Source organism: Carlito syrichta, unplaced genomic scaffold, assembly GCF_000164805.1.
Source record: "Carlito syrichta isolate Samal-C Ts95f unplaced genomic scaffold, Tarsius_syrichta-2.0.1 Scaffold304401, whole genome shotgun sequence".
Lineage (NCBI taxonomy): Eukaryota > Metazoa > Chordata > Mammalia > Primates > Tarsiidae > Carlito > Carlito syrichta.
Window position 1 is genome coordinate 37,182 of NW_007248497.1, and position 16,058 is coordinate 53,239.

The 16,058-nt window shown below is 53.9% G+C and overlaps 1 protein-coding gene across 1 annotated transcript in view; it reads left to right on the forward strand.

The window, feature by feature from the left end:
- The first annotated feature begins 10,162 nt into the window (after window positions 1–10,162).
- LMF1 (lipase maturation factor 1) overlaps window positions 10,163–16,058 on the forward strand; it is a 75,432-nt gene continuing 69,536 nt past the window's right edge. The window contains exon 1 of the mRNA XM_008059864.1: window positions 10,163–10,224. The gene's annotated coding sequence lies outside the window, so the exon portion shown is untranslated. The remainder of the gene's footprint in view (window positions 10,225–16,058) is intronic.

The following is a 16,058-nucleotide window of genomic DNA, read 5'->3' on the forward strand; positions in this document are numbered from 1 at the left end:
CCCCCCATGCTCACTGACCACCTGTTTCCAGGGCCTATCACACCCCGCATGGCTCCCTGAGTGCCTGTTTCCAGGGGCCATCATACCCCACGTGGTCTGTGTCTGTGGGGCTCACTGAGTTCCTGTTTCCTGGTGCCATCACACACAACCTGGCTCACTGAGTGCCTGTTTTCAGGGGCCATCACACCCCACATAGCTCACTGAGTGCTTGTGTCCAGAGGCCATCACACCCCGCGTGGCTCACGGATTACCTGTTTTCAGGGACCATCATACCCCATGTGACTCACTGTCTGCCTGTTTCTTGGGGCTATCACACCCCACATGGCTCACTGAGCACCTGTTTTCAGGAGCCATCACACCCCACATGTCTCACTAAGCACCTGTTTTCAGGAACCATCACACCCCACATGGCTCACTGAGTACCTGTTTTCAGGCACATCCCACTGTCAGGGCTGCATTCCTTTCTGCTCTGGGCTGAGAGACCCTAGTGTCTGTTAAGGTGGCCGTGGTGGGTTTTCTTGAATCCAAGGGTGGGTTTTGCTGTGGGCCAGGGCTGGGCTAGACACTAGGGGCTGAGGTATGCTGGAGTCCCCCTGCAACCCACCCTGCATGTGACTGTTCCTGGCAGGTCTCCACATGTGTGTGACTGGGGCCTTTGCAATGCATCTGCTGCCAGCGTTCGCCTTCACTCTCTGATGGTGCAAAGTGAGTTGGTGATGATTTGACAGGAGGACAAAGGCCCATCTACAGCTGCAGCAGCAGCAGTGGAGACAAAACCTGCCAGCTCCTCACGTGTAAAATCCCTTTCGTCATCAATGTGAGGTAGTGGTGTCCTTTAGGCTATCATATTCCAGGGAATGACATTTTCCATGATGTTTGGTTGAAATTATTTATATTGAAAAAAAAAAGTACTGATTTGCTGAACCCTAGATACTCCATCAGCCCACTGAGGCCTGCTGTGGCCTGCCCTGTGAGCAGGTAGGTGGACCTTCTGTGTCTCGAGCTGGCAGGAAGGGCCCAGCAGTGCCAGCCAACCCCACACTGCCCGGGCGTGCTGGGGGCTTCACCAAAAGGAAAACACAGTGTTTCGAGGAGATTTTGGTCCAAACACGTTCCAGTTGTAATACATGTTTCTTCTTATGTTTTTCAGGTACTCTTTTGGTAAGTGAATACCCTGTGGAAAGCTCTGCGGTGTGTAGAGTTGTGTTGGGGTATGTATCTCTGTACTTTCTGGGTTTCTGGGCTGCTCTCACTGCAGTTGGCAGTTCCAGCTGCACCTGGCCACCATGTATAGCGCTTGCCTGGTGACCTCCACCTCCTACCCTACTGCCCTGTCCGTTAAGTGACTGACACAAAATGTGGACATGCCTGGCTCCAGGCACAGGAGTCAGAGGCTCCAGCAGCACCTTGCTGTGATCAGTATTGTTAGCAGGTGACATCACCCTCCTTTTCTGGGGTGAAGGAAAAGGGAAAGCCCCCACAGGACTGCCCCATCCCCCTGCTCCCTCACGTTGTCCCCGAGGGACCCATGAGCCTAAGTACAGGAAAAGGGTGGGAGAGGACTTCACAGCAGAGGACACCTGAGCTGGAGACACATCTATAGGAAAAGGTTGGAGGAGGGCTTCACGGCACCCATGGCACTAATGCGGAGGCGATGTGGCTGGGGCTTTGTTTGGTGGATGAGGCTCTCGGGTCCTCCCAGCCCACCCAATGTGGGAAATGCTGGGGAGAAGGAGGAGGACGGCCACCAGCTGGACAGTACAGGGCCAAGAGTATAGTGGCTGGGCTTTCTAGGGGCTCTTGTGACACACAGTGGGTTTGTACTAGGGCTAACTCCTCCCCACAAAAAAAAAAAAGGAATTATGTTTTGGAGGGTGGGCCTCTTGTGGTACAGGCTTTCCCTACTAGGTCACGTTCTAGGAACCCATGGGCATCAGTATACCAGTCAGTGATGTTGTGAGAGGCTGAGTTCTGCTTTGGTGATTTTTTTTTTTTTTTTTTTGGGGGGGGGAGATGGGAGGGGTGAGGGGCGGAGCGTCAGATGCTTCACCCTCCCTAGTCATGGGATCTTGCCTGGAGAGACTTTTTTGTTTTCCTGAATGAAAAAAGTCCTCAACTGGAAATGTTTTTTGCCAATGTGGAGGAGGTGAAACAAAAAACAGAATCACTAAAAGGCATCAAAATTGATGAGTTCAAAAACTGTTTTGAGCAGTGAAAAAAGTGTCTAAATAAGCATCTCTCATCAAGTGGAGAGTAATTTGAAGGTGACTGAAACTTAAATATGTAAGAATAAATGCACAATTTTTGTAAATAAATTCTGGGTTTTTTGACAGCCCCTTCATAAGTGAACCTGACTTCAGGGCCTCAGGAAGGACAACCGCCCCATCCTCATTACTCCTTGACCTCAAGACAAGAGGCAGAAGAGGCCTTTTTATTTGTAAGACCCCATGCTGGGGGGAAGGGGAGGCTGCACCAGGTCCCTGAGCCCTGCCTTCTGGGGACCCACCCCACCCCTATTGGCCGGAGGCCCAGTGTCCTGCAGGCTGGGGTCCTTGCCTGCCCCTCCTGGAGTCAGGCCTCAGAGTCTGTGTCCTTACACAGAGTATGTGGCCCTGTGGCTCAGTGCCTGTCATTGTTACATTTACTTTTTTTTAAACCAGAAGAAGCAAGCAAGGCATTCTTTCAGGAACTTTGTTTTCACCTGCAAATCTGACACAGTGCATGGCCAGCTAGTTAGGTGACCTGTCAGTTGTGTGTGGTTATACCCAGGAAAGGAGCCTCATGGTTTTGGAAGTGAGGAGGGACATGAGGGGCTTGGTGACCTCTTGCATGCCAGGGGCCTCCTCACTGCAGAGGTAAAGATATGTGATGTCCACACTCCCTCAGAGAAGCCATGTTCTCCAACATTTGCATAAATAAGCCTTTTTTCTAAGTAAATTTTGATATTGATCTGAAATTGCTTTTCCGAGTTCTTAGGAGGAATGAAGCCTTTAGGCCCTTACTCCTTCACTGGGCAGAGAAGTCTCAGTTCTCAGGCCGTGATCTCTGAGCAGGGATCACAGAGCAAACCTTATGGTACAGGCCCAGCAGGTGCTGTGGGGCTGAGGGAGCAACTCTGGCAGGCACGGTGGGCAGCTGCGGTGCTCCAGGGTATCCTGATTACCTGACAGCAGACCCTTGAGGCAGCAATGCAGCCCTGTCTTGCTGCCGAGGCCATGGGAGTCGCTGGGGATTAGAAGGCCACACTAGGAGGGCTGGGCCTGGAGCCTGCCTGGTTGCTCGCAGGGGCTTCTGGGCAGCACGGACACCTCCAAGTAGGGTATAGGGAAGCACTTGGGGAGGTGGGCTCCCTGGAGGTGGCTGCACTGGATGACTTTGGGGCCAATCCCCACTCCCTAGCCACTGCTGGAGCAAAAGCAGCTTGGGGTCCACACGGAGCTGGGTTGTGAGCCTCCATGGTTGCTAGAGGGGCCGGGCCAAGGAGCTCAGTGGCCACATCCCCTGCGGGATGGCCCACAGGAGCCACTGGGGCTACTCTCCACCAGAGGCTCAGCCTCTGCTCTCACTCCTGTTGGTGTTACGGACATTCTTCACCAGTTTCAACTGCTTTCTTGGTGCAGGTGGTGACTTCAGGGACTTGTCAGTATACTGTCCTTGCGAGAGCCACAGGGAGGTGGCCCTGCGGATATGTGTCGCCTGGGCGAGGTGCCCCAGGCGGGGATCCCAATAGCTTCCACGACCCCTCCTGCCTTCCACGCAGGCTTCCCTCCCAGTCTCAGGAGTATGGAGCTGCCAGGTGCCACATCCTGGAGGTCAGCCAGCTGAGAACTTTGAGTGACTCCTCTGGGGTCACCCGCACAAGCTGGCACCTTCCCAGGGAGCTTACCTCATCCTGCCGCGTGTCTTCTGCATTCATCTTCAGGGCATTTATCAGGACTCCACTCTGCATGCTGGCTTTGGTGAGAAAGAGGGAGGCCTGGAGAGTCACGTCCTCATGGACAGCCAGAGCCATCCACAGGTGCTGGGCAGCTCCTGAGGCCACACTGCCCAGTGCAGCCACCACGGCCACATGTGCTTTCACAGTTAATTACAATGAAATGAAATACAAAATTCGGTTCCTTGGTTGCACCAGCTGCACTTCATGTGCTCGGCTTCTGCGTGTGGCCATGGACTTTGTGCTGAAGAGATCACAGGCCACTCCCAGCTGCAGAGGTTAGATCATTGTGTTTAACCAGCAGCAAATCCCTTTCCTCCAAGGGTCCAGGGCTCAGCATGTCTCTCCTGTGACACCCTCCCCACCATGACATGCTGTCTCATAATGCTGTGGTTAGTGGGCATGAGCAGGACCCCTGAACTCAGAGGCCAGGATAAGGTGTGCTCCTCACATATATGTCTGCTCCTTGGTAGAATAAGTCCTGGCTGAGAGGTGGGGACAGCAAAGGCCAGTAACTGGTATCCTCTTTTCCTCAGCAAGAGTCGTGCCTACATGGCATAGTCATGGTCCCCAAGCATGGTCCCTGTCCCCTGAGCCTGGTTACCATCTCCTGACCATGGTCGCTGTCTCCTCTTACCATCCCTGAGTGTGGTCGCCATCCCCTGAGCATGGTGACTGTCCCCTTATGGTCCCTGTCCCCTGAGCATGGCCACCATCCCCTGAGCATGGCCACTGTCCCCTGGCCGTAGTCGCTGTCTGCCATGTGGTCCCTGTCTCCTGAGTATGGTCACTGTCCCCTGACCATGGTCACTGTCTCCTGAGTGTGGTTACCATCCCCTGAGCATGTTCACCTTCCCCTGACCATGGTCTGTGTCCCCAAGTGTGGCCACTGTCCCCCAAGTGCCCAGTTCTGTAAGGGAGGGAGCACTTGGGAGGGGGAGCTCTTGTCTGCAGAGCTTGGTGAGGTCCGGACAACAAGGACTGCAGCACCTGTGTTCCCAGAACTGAGTCTGCCCATCTCCGGAACTTTAGCAGTCTGCTTTCTGTGCAGGCCCCATGCAGGCCCCTCCCAGGCTTTAGGACCTGACCACAGTGGGTAGTGGAGTAAGCCCACTGTCCAAAGGGAGACTTGTGTGAGGAGTCCTGTGACCAAGAGATATGCTTGCTCCCAGATCAAAAACGGCCTGAACGAGGACGGGGCAGGCTGCATGGGCCAGGCAGTGCAGGGCCTCCTCCAACTCGGAGCTCAGGCCATGTTGTGGAGTACTCGCACCCAGAGAAGCAGTCATGGAGGAAGAGCACCACACTCCTGAGGCCTTTGGAGCTGTTAGGGCCCAGGACACACTTGGCAGTTCCTCTGGTCACAATTTTGGCCTGGACTAGGGCGTGTGCATGTGTTGACCTCCAGGTGTTACTGCAGGTGGTGAGGGTGTCTCCACCCCCACCCCACACTGACCGGGCCCCACGTGAGGGAACCTGGGGAATGGGTTGTGCCCCATGCAGTGGACCAGACTATGGATGGTGACCTGGGAGGGAAGGCAGGCCTGAGGGAGAAGGGCTGATGCCTTTGCCCCAGGTCTGAGGGTGAGAGCATGTTCCAGGACGCAGGCTGGGGGCCAGCAGGGGAGTGGTAGTCCCAGGAATCAGGAAGGTTCCGGAAGGCTCCATGCCCTTAGATATATTCCACTTGCTATAGCAATTCCATCCTGGTAGGAACTGGGTATATTTGGGCCTGGAGGGATTTGGGTCTTGTGTGTCAGCAAGAAGCTTGAATGGCAAACGCTGCCGGGCCCAAGGCCTTCCTCACGCTGTCTGGGCATCAGCAGGTCCTCTGGGCACCACCATCACGGGCGCAGGACAGGCAAGGAGATGTCGAGGATGAGCACTGATGTGGACAGCACCAGGGGTAAACTGTGAACCCAGCAGGGCAGTGGGGAGAGATGCCACATGGTGGGCGCCAGGGATGAATCTCAACACGTAAAACGTGCAAACAAAGGCAGTGGCAGGTGGTCAGGTGAGCTGTGGAGTGGGGTGGAGCTGTCCAGCATAGATGGAGCTGGTGTTAGAATGGGCCATATGCATGTGCAGGGCCCCAGCATGCAGGCTGAGTCTTGGGTTCTACAGGTCATGTACATGGAGGCTGTCCGGGTGGATGCAGTTCTTCCTGGTTCTGGGGCTCCGCTCTCGCCAAGCGAGAAGCCTCCCCTGCCTCCTGAGGTCTGCTAGGCTGGGCCGGCGTCAGATGTTTATGGGCCCGAACACTTGAACTCGGGTGTTTTCCATCACGGCTGCCAGCCGTTGTGAATTAAACACTCCATGTGACCCTTTACCCTCACCACTCTTAAATTCATACTTTAAAAACAGCTTAATGAGGGGTTTACTGGCCCAATTGGAAGTCTTTATCAAAACCTATTAGTACTGGAGTGGAACTGGCCTGCAGGAAGCCATTAGCCAGCCACACTCCAGCACTGGGCCGCAGCAGGTTCCGCCAGTGGCTTCCAGGCCTGCCGCCTCTGCAACTCTGTGCAGTACCCTGCCGTTGCCTAATTGATGGGCCCTTGCCCTCTCCCCAGCCTATTGGACATTTCCTTTCAATTAAGTTGTTCCTGTGGTCAGAGGCAGCCTCAACTACCTCTGTGGTAGCTCACCCTGCTACCAGGCTGCGACCAGCAGGTTGCCTCAACTGCTTCCGGGGTCCCCTTGGGCACCTCTGTGTAGGTGTGACAGCTTGGCCTGTCCCTGGGGAGAAGCACCCCCAGAGCCCACTTTCCCAGTGTCAGCCCCAGCCAGGAAGCAAATTCCTGCTGCCACCTAGGAACAGGGTGGCCAGTGCTGTGTGATTCTGGGGGTGTTGTCTGGAAGCCTGGGTGACTTCTAAAGCCGACTATGTGACCTGTGCTGGCTATGAGTAGTCTCCACGAGTTATCTCCACATGATGGGTCTTGAGCAGCACCATTGATGGCGATCGATCTCAGTGACCTCCCCTGTTGCAGTGGCCCTTCTGTAATCTCTGATGCTCTCCCCTAGGGTCTTGGCATTCTTGGCTCTGGAGTTGCATCTTGCCTCATCAATTATCTTTGTTAACCACCTGCCTGGGTATCTGGACACCAGCGCAGGGCGACCGGTGCTACCTGGGTAAGACTTCCTGCAGCAGGAAGTGGGGGAAGGAGAGGAGAAGTCTACAGGTGGGCAGCCCAGGCGGAGTCCCGCATGCAGCCCTGCATAGCGAGGAGGCAGAGGAAGTGGCCTCTTGGTGGATTGCAGGCCTCCTTGGGGTGTGTGCTATGATGCCAGGTTCTACCTCCTCATGCATGTGTATCCAGGTCCCGTGGGTGCTGTGTTCAGGGCAGGCTTGGCATCTCATTGTCATCCTTCACCTAGGTTGCCCTCCTGGTGTGACCTTCCTTATCATGATGCTGGTTCACACACCCAGGGTTTAGGGGCAATCGTTGCTTTACCCCCGTGGGACCATATTACCTACATTTTCTTCATTCCCTGCTTTTTACTTAATCACGTCTGGTGAAAATTGCTAAGTTGGACCTAGAGGAAAGTACATTTTAGAGATGGGTTTTTCTTATTTACATGATTATGAACGTGCTGCTGGTGCTGAATTTCTCCCAGCCGTAGGTCACCTCTTTTCTGGGGCTTTTCAGAGAGTTAGGTTTCTTCATCAAATTTTTAAAATGCTTCCTAGCTCACTGCTTTTACATTGTGTGCTTTTACATTCTACTTTGTATTTTCCAGTGTCTTGAGTTGATTGCTTATTTCACTTAAGTCCTGTCTCTTATCTGCTAATGAAAGCACACCATGCTGCCCTGACAGCTGAGACCCCAGCACACCCTTGGCAGTGGCAGGCAATGTGGTTTCTAACCCTCCATGCTAATGCTGCTGGACAAAGGACCACCTCAAGAAATGCTTCAGAAACACCACGTGTGTAGGGCTGTGTAGGTCACCTTTTGTTTATCAACTTTGTGTTACATTGTGGCCTGAAGATTCTTCTTTTAATTATTTTTTTTTTGAAGTTCAGCACATGCATAGAGGTGTCAAATCGTAGTACATGGCTTATGCTTCATCTCGGCTCAACCTGAATTTTGTTCTCCAGACCAACCCTTCTATCTCCTTAGCACTTACTCTGGTATTGGCCTCCGTGTTTCTGAATGATGTGTTTGCATGCATTATTCTTGATGCATCACTTTTACACGTTGTCTGTGCGTGTCCCGTTACAACGAGTATCACTCCTACACATCCCTGAGCACTTCTGCTCACCGTCACAGTATAGCTGTGTCACAAGTATAATTCTTTATCCATTTACTTGTTAGTCCTTATATTATTGCAACCATGTAAATATAGTGACGGCTGAGCCAAATAGTGAACTGTAATACATTTTTAAATAATAATTATTGGCCAGGCTCGGTGGCTCAGCCTGTAATCCCATGCTTTTGGAGGCTGAGGTGAGTGGACTGCCTGAGCCCGTGGGTTTGAGACCCGCCTGGGCAATTTGGCGAGACCTCATCTCTACAATAAATCAAAAAATTAGCCTGGCGTGGTAGCGTGCGCCTGTAGTTCCAGCTACTTGGAAGGCTGAGCGGAAGGATCGCCGGAGCCCAGCTGGTCGAGGCTGCGGTGGCCGGGAGTGTGCCACTGCACTCCAGCCTGGGTGACAGAGTGAGACTTCAACTCAAAAAAAGAAAAAGAAAAAGTTAAAAAAATAATTATTATTACTTGTTTTTCCTAAAATTCACAGTTGCCTCTTCTTTTTTGTTTTGCTTAGTTTTTCATCTCTGATCACGTGTCACCAGTTGTTCCAAACTTACCAGTACGACTGCTCCACTCTTCCCAATACTATTTTTTACAGAATTACACACATTAGATAATCTATCAGTTATCTCTCCCCCACCTCATGAGATTTCTGCTTGGAGGCCTCTGGATTTGGAGGTTGTGGGCAGGCTAACTGTCTTTGCCAGCCTGGGTACCACTGATTAGTTTGTCCTTGTTCCCATCCCAGGGGTCCTCATGATCCACAGGGCAAGTGGTCTCAGTGTACTGAGCATAAGGCTCAGAGTCCATCCCACTTCTCCACTGCCCCTCCCCCATGAGATCTAGAGCCTGGTCTTAAGAAGGGTCGTTTTTAAGCCCTTTGCTTGATCACATTTGTAGAAAGAGACCTAGAAGCAGCCAGTGGGGGCAGCTCCTCCTGTCTGCTGGTCCAGTACTAGCCATCACTGTCCAGGGCCGGTGAGCCACCACTGTTTTCTCATGCCCAGTGCCTCCTCCTCATCTGGTCAGTGCGTATGTGTTCTGTGTTGTGAGCAGCCGTGAAGCCAGAGATGGGCTCTTGGTCTCATCAGATGCTCTCACAGCCACTGGCTGGCCCAGCACCCTCAGAATCTGATTTGTGTCCCCGGAGCTTCCTGAGTATAACACCCCTTGCTGGATGCAGCAAGAACCCAGTGTCACCAGCCCAGTCTTTGCCAGTATGAGAAGCAGGAAGAGGCATGTGGACTGGCCCTGGCGTCGTGTCTGGGTGCTGGTTTCTTTTGTAAATGCTTTGATGTTTTAAGACAAATGTTAAATGAGGAAGCCATGCTTTGCTGCTGTGCTCCTGGCTATGGATTCATGGAACGAGCCCACGGGCACAGGTGCAGCTGTGGTGCTGCTCGTGGCTCCTTGGTGTACATAGCATGCCTCATCTTGGCAACTTTGACCTTCTCTTACCAGAAGGGGATGCTTCTGTGGCAGCAGGGCCCTGTGCTTGTTAAGGGATGTCGACTGGCTTTGAGATGTGTGTCCTTGTGACAGGGCAGAGCTCTACCAGCTTTCCTTGTGGCTTCAGCCTTGGTGATATCTTTTGAGTGTTCAGTAGTCTGCCATGAAATAGATGCATGAGGGAGTTTTGTGCAGCATCTATTGAACTTGGCGGCTCGGACTACCTGCTCCATGGTGGGCCCAACTTGTAGGACCCCTGCCAGTCTCCTGGCAGCTGCTCCCCGGCCCAGCTTTGTTCTTCCCCATGTACCTCTCTCTGATGTGGATTTTCCATATCTGTTGGTTCGTCGTCTCTGTACCTCTCTCTCCTCCTGCCAGGCTGGCATCTGCTCAGCTCCTGCCATCTCCGCAGCTTCAGGGCCAGGGAGAGCTCAGTGCCAGCCCTGAACGATCCGATCTGTGGTCCACTGCCATGGGATGCTGGCTCCACGTGACTGCTGCTGGAAGGTGCAGGCTGTTACCTGTCTGCTGGAGGAGGCACTGCACCTTCTGAAGGTCACCTTGGTATGGGAGGCCACTTGCTGGTGAGTGACATCAAGAACCTGGTGAGCTACAAAACATCTCCAAACCCAGAGCTTCTCCACACTTGCAGTGTGCATCTGGGTTCTGAGATCACGTGCGTGGGAGCACACGTGGCGTTCTCGGGGTTGTCACTGGCATGGTGACAGTCACAGGCCCGAGAACATGGCACCTCTTCCTCCTCAGCACCTTTAGCTGTACACCCACAGTTCGTGGCTCATCGGCAGAGAGACGTTGATCTGCCCCCGGGAGTGTTACTAATCCCAGCACTCGCTGCCCTCCCCAGCCATCCCATGTGATTCTTCACGACTCAGTGACTTCACCCAAGCCTCAGGACATGGACACAGCCTTGAAGGTGTCCCCGTGACTGCCCAACCATCAAGGGCCAGGGGATGTCCTGCATCCTGCCTCTGCTCACTCTGCTCCTGAGGTGGGATGAGGGCACCTGGGCAGCAGATATGTCAGGTGTGAAGCCAGGTGGAGTGGGCAGCAGCTGTGTCCCTGGGAAGGTGGTGTCAGCAGGACTTGAAGGAACTCTCTCATACAGGTTCATACTCAGGAGTGGCAAAAATAGAGCTCAAGGCGACCCTACCCCACTCCCTTCCCGAGGGCCCCGCATGACTGTGGCGCGGTGACCAGACTGTACCGTCAGCACTGGGTCAAGATGGCAAACTGCAGACCCTGTGGGTTTTCCACCCCAGCCCTTTTCTGCTCTAGGCCCTGTCCAGCTGCCACGCTGCATTTAATCCCCGCTTCTCTTCTGTCCCCTCTGAGTTGTACCCATCTCCAGACTCACCGCTCTTCGTGACTGTGATATTTTGGAACAGTCCTGGTCATGGAGTTGGGGAATGTCCCTCATGCTGGGTCTGTCTGATGTTTTCTCTGGACAGGCATGAAGATTTTGGGAAGATGCCTCTAGGGGTGAGGGCCCTTCTCATTACCCCATATTAGGGTACCAGAAATCCACACAACTCTCACTGGCTCATGTGTGTCTGCCAGGTGTCCCCTCTGTAAGTCACTGCCTTCCCACCCACTGTGTCCTCTGGAAGCTGGCCACTGAGTCCAGCCACCCTATGGGGTGGGAGGCTCAGAACCGCCTCCTTGAAAGATATGGACAATTTGTGGCCATGTATTAACCACAGAGTCATTGCTGAGGATGTGGAGAGGCCCTGAGCTGCCTCCTGGAGGGCTGTGGACAATTTGTGGCCACGTATTAACCACAGCATCATCGCTGAGGATGCGGGAAGACCCTGAACCACCTCCTCAAGGGGTGTGGACAATTTGTGGCTATGTATTAACAGTGGTGTCTTCTCTGAGGATGCAAGAGGCCTCAAGCCACCTCCTAGGTAGTGTGGACAGTTTGTGGCCATGTATTAACCACAGAGTCATTGCCGAGGATGTGGGGAGGTCATAAGCCACCTCCTCCAAGGGTGTGGACAAGTATTAACCATGGAGTCATCACTGAGGATGTGGGGAGGCCCTGTGCCACACTGACTCAGCCCCAGGCTCTGACCTGCAGCAGGTGCTGCGCAGGCTTCTGGCACACCCCCTTGCCTCTCTGCAGCTGCTCCCTGGAGCTCTGGATGGGGTGTTCCTATATATCCCTGTGCTCCTTACTTTCATGGGCTATCATCTGGCTCTGCCGTCATCTGCCTGTATCTCATGCTGTCCAGCTCCGGCCACCAGGAGCCTCTCCGCACTGCCCCTGTGCCCTAGGCTGCCCATCCTTGTCTTCTGACACCACTATATGCCCACGCCTTACATGTACCCACCCCACCCTGAATCCAGCACTTCCACAGGCCTGGTTCCTCTGGGTGGAGAAGGTTGTTAGAGACTGAGGTGTGGGTGCTGTTCCCACTGGGCGTCCTGGTTTCTAGGCCCTCACAGTGCACAGAGCTAGAAAACATGTGAGCTATGGGTGCAACTTGGGTAGCCATTGCATGTGTCAGCTGAGGAACAGGAGCCATTGGGCTCCATATGCTGCATGATCCATTCACATCCTGTTCTTGGGAGGACAGAGATATGGTGAGGAAGGTAGACCCATCGTTTCCAGGGCCAGGTTCCCGGACTGTGGCTAGGATGCCCTCCTGCCCCATGACATACTCTGACCTGGTTGGCTGTCCAGTGCCCGGTACAGTCTGAATGGGCTGCCCTTCAGCGGCTTTCCAGGCCCCCTTGTCTGCCAGCCACATGCCCTGTCACCGCTGAACTTGTGGGGGGTGGAAGGGTGGGTGCTAGAGACAGTGGCTCTTGCAGGGTATCATGGCAGCCAGAGGCACAACTGCAATGAGGGTGGGGGCAGAGCTCTGTGTCCCCTGCAGGCTCCTGACCTCTGCCCGGGCACCTGCTAGTGGTGACGTGGGGTCCCTGCCCACTCTCTGGGCATGCTGCCCCCCTGGTTCCTTCCTGATGAGTTCACATGCTGCCTCCACACAGGACAGGCTATGCCCATTGGCCACTCCAGGGATGACCAGAAATTCCATCCACTGGTGGTGGGGGAGACAGGGAAAAGCTGTGAGTAGAAATGGACAGTGCCCCAAGATTACATGTGGTAAGGGGGCCCATGCTGACACACACACCGCCAGTGCATTTCAGCACCGTAAGAGGAATGGAAGGCCAGCCACCCAGCAGATGCAGGTAGATGTCTGTGTGTGTACCCAGGCAGGGTTACAGGTGTGCATAAGCTCGCCCACTGTGGTTCTGGAGTGAGACCCATACGACACCTGTGCTTCTGTGTGGGCGCTTCCTGGGACTACCTGAGAGCTGGAGTGCAGAGCTGCCCATGCACCCAGTTGAACTAAAGTCAGATTGAAAGTGCCCTTCCTTAGTCACAACCATCCTGCGTGCTCTGAAGCCAAGTGGCCAGCAATCACATGACTGTTCCCAAGACCTTTCCATCAGGGACTAGGACTGTTCTGGGCTCTGACAAGTCACTGAGGGCTTGCAAGCCTCGCCTGAGTCTCATGCACGGGAAACAAAAGACAAAGCAATGGTAATGCCCCGCCTGTGCTGCTGTGCTGAATATTTGGAATATATTAATCCTGAGAGTGCTCCCTGGCTAAGACTAATTTCCGTTGACAGGAAGCATTTTCATGTTTGTCATTACTGCGGGTTTCATTTCAGGCTAGCGGGTGACACCTGGATGGAGCTCAGTGGTGGGGACACCTGGGGCTAGGAAATCAGGTTATCACAGTGACCGAGTAACCCACACCATGACGGGCACAGGACGGGGTCGCCACAAGGGCATGTGGGACACAGAAGTCACTTCCTACTTCTCCATAGCGCCCAAGGACATCCTGAAAACACACATGAGCTGTTTGCCAAGAGTGGGATGGGAGCTTGTCGTTTGTCGTAGTTAACCTAAAGTATGGACAACCTTTAGCCAGGCAGTCTGTCCCTTGACGCTCTGCCTTCTGTGACTGGATGTGCTGCATCCCCAACACTGGCTTCCTCTGTCTCTGAGGACAGCCGTGCCTGTTTCTCACAGCCATCCTGCAGCAGGACAGCCGAGCCCATGTGAAATATCCTCATGCCATGATACATGACCAGGAGGTCATGTTCACAGAGGCCTAAGTGACTCTGGCTGGTTCTGGAGATTCCCATGCAGAGCCCACTCCCAGGGACTGCCAGCCATGGGGCTGCAGCTGGCTCCAGACAGCCCAGCTAGCTCAGAGGAGAGAAGAAAACTGGCCATGTGGGGGCTAGGGTAGAGTCCACTATGTGAATGCGCTTGGGACTGGATCGTGTACTGGGCTGCAGACAGCCCATATGTGTGCCCATAGCTCTGTGTTTGAGATGCAGTGCCAGCATGCCAGCCCTGAGTAGTTCTCCATCACAGTTGTGCAGCATAAGCTACACCCCAAACACAGCTTTGCAGAACAGTTAATGTAACAAATACACAAAACTGGACCTCTCCAAGGATGTGACAGATACCTCTGAACCCCCTGGGTCCTGAGATGCTGAGGCAGCAGAGAAGGCTTTTTTTCTTGACATCACTTAAGCTGCTGCCAGGAAGCCCACAGATGTCCCAAGGCTGTGGGCCTCCATGGCAGAGCCTCTAGCCACTGCTTTTGAAGCACACGCTTTGCAAACCTGGGCACAGAAGATGCTTTCCCTGGGGCTGGGCATGGAGAGGCAGGGTCTGCAGTGCTGCATGTAGGGTTGCAGGTGAGGCTGCCTGGGCTACATCAGGACACAGGTTCCAATGGCCTCGGTGGTGTTGGCCTGCACAGTGTCGGCTGCCCCCCCAGCCATCCTCCCCAGGGGCGTCTGCCACCACAGCCCCTCTGTTCTGTGATACGCTGAGATTCTGGTGTGCTATTTCATAACTTTTCAGCCTAAAATAATACCCTATAAAAATTAAGAAAACTTTTAAAAGCTCCCAGCTCTCTGTGGGGCCTTCATTAGAAGCCCCTAGGGTGGCAGAGGGCGGCCCTGTTCCATGCTGAGTGACAGCCCATCTTGGGGAGCGCTGTGCTCCCTCTCCTGTTTTTAACAGTATGGTTAATGGCTTTCTCATTTCTAACATGGATGGGCTGTCACTTTTGAAGGATCCATCTGTGCTATATTTAATTACTCTCTCTAAGGCACTAAGGTAGTCTCGACAAAGTAGATGAGACTTTGGTGGATGTTTTCCTCCCAGAATGGCCATCGCAGTGACTTTGCCTCCGAAATGCAGTGTTGAATCCTGTTTCTTCCTGGTCAGAGGTGGCTCAGCCTGTGACACGCTGATCCTGGCTCCAGGACCACTTATCCACGTGTCTCCCCCAAGCCTGACGTCTCCCTGCTACCCCACCAGGCACTGTTCATCTCTGAGCCTCAGTCCTCCATTCTCACCACCAGCCAAGGTGCCTTCGTGTCCAGCTGATGTTGGGGCTCCAGTCCTGCCCTTGCTGCCCTAGCAAGGACCAGGCCCTTGGGCTGGGGTCCCCTCCTGGACCCTCCCAGGGGCTCCACTCTCTCCTCTCTCCTGTTCCCTCCATCCTCAGCCCACCTGGCCTGCTCACCTGACTCCTCCACAGCAGCACAGTCCCAGGCCCTGTGTCTCACCATGCCTGCCTCTGGTCCGTCAATCAGATGGACTGTCTTGCAATTCCGGCCTGTCATGTCTCGCCTCCAGCCACCATTGCCACTACATTTTCAACATGATAACTCCAGTCCAGTGCCCCCAGCCCTGCCACCCGACCACACACTCCTGTCCTTGACTGACTAGGAACTCTGGTCCCCTGATGGCGGCTCCATGGCCGAGGTGTGTGAGCATGCTACCGGATCCCCATTCCTGTCCTTCCCTGGGCAGCCTCGGCAATGCCCCTCTTGTGTCTGCTGCACCCTTCCTCTGTCTTCCAAGTGCCCTGAGCCGCTGGGTACCTGCCAGGACCTGGGTGGAGGGCCTTCTGGCTCTTCAGAATGGAGCATTTCTCTGCCAACTCTGATTTCCATAAATGAAGAAGAAACATGAGCACCCATTTCTGCTTTGGTGCTTTTGGGGAGCAGGTGCCTTGGAGCTCAGTGGAGAGGGGGATCCCCAGACATCCTGATGATGAGGAGGGCGGTCTCTGCTCGCCTGCAGTCCCCCCGCCCGGCTCTTCTGGGTGCTTTAGCCCCATTCACATGGTGTCTCCCGCCATACACGCAGGTGTGGCCAGCCCAACCTTCCCCGCCGTGGTCTCTTGCCCTGCAGAGCTGGCTCTTTGAAGCTGGGTCCAAGGTAGGTTTTCCTTTGGTTGATTTTATTTTATTTTATTTTATTTTTTATTTTTTTATTAATCAATATTCTTTATTATGGTTTTGTGGGGTACAGTTAAGGGTTAGGTGTACAATTACGTTTCATTCAGGCACC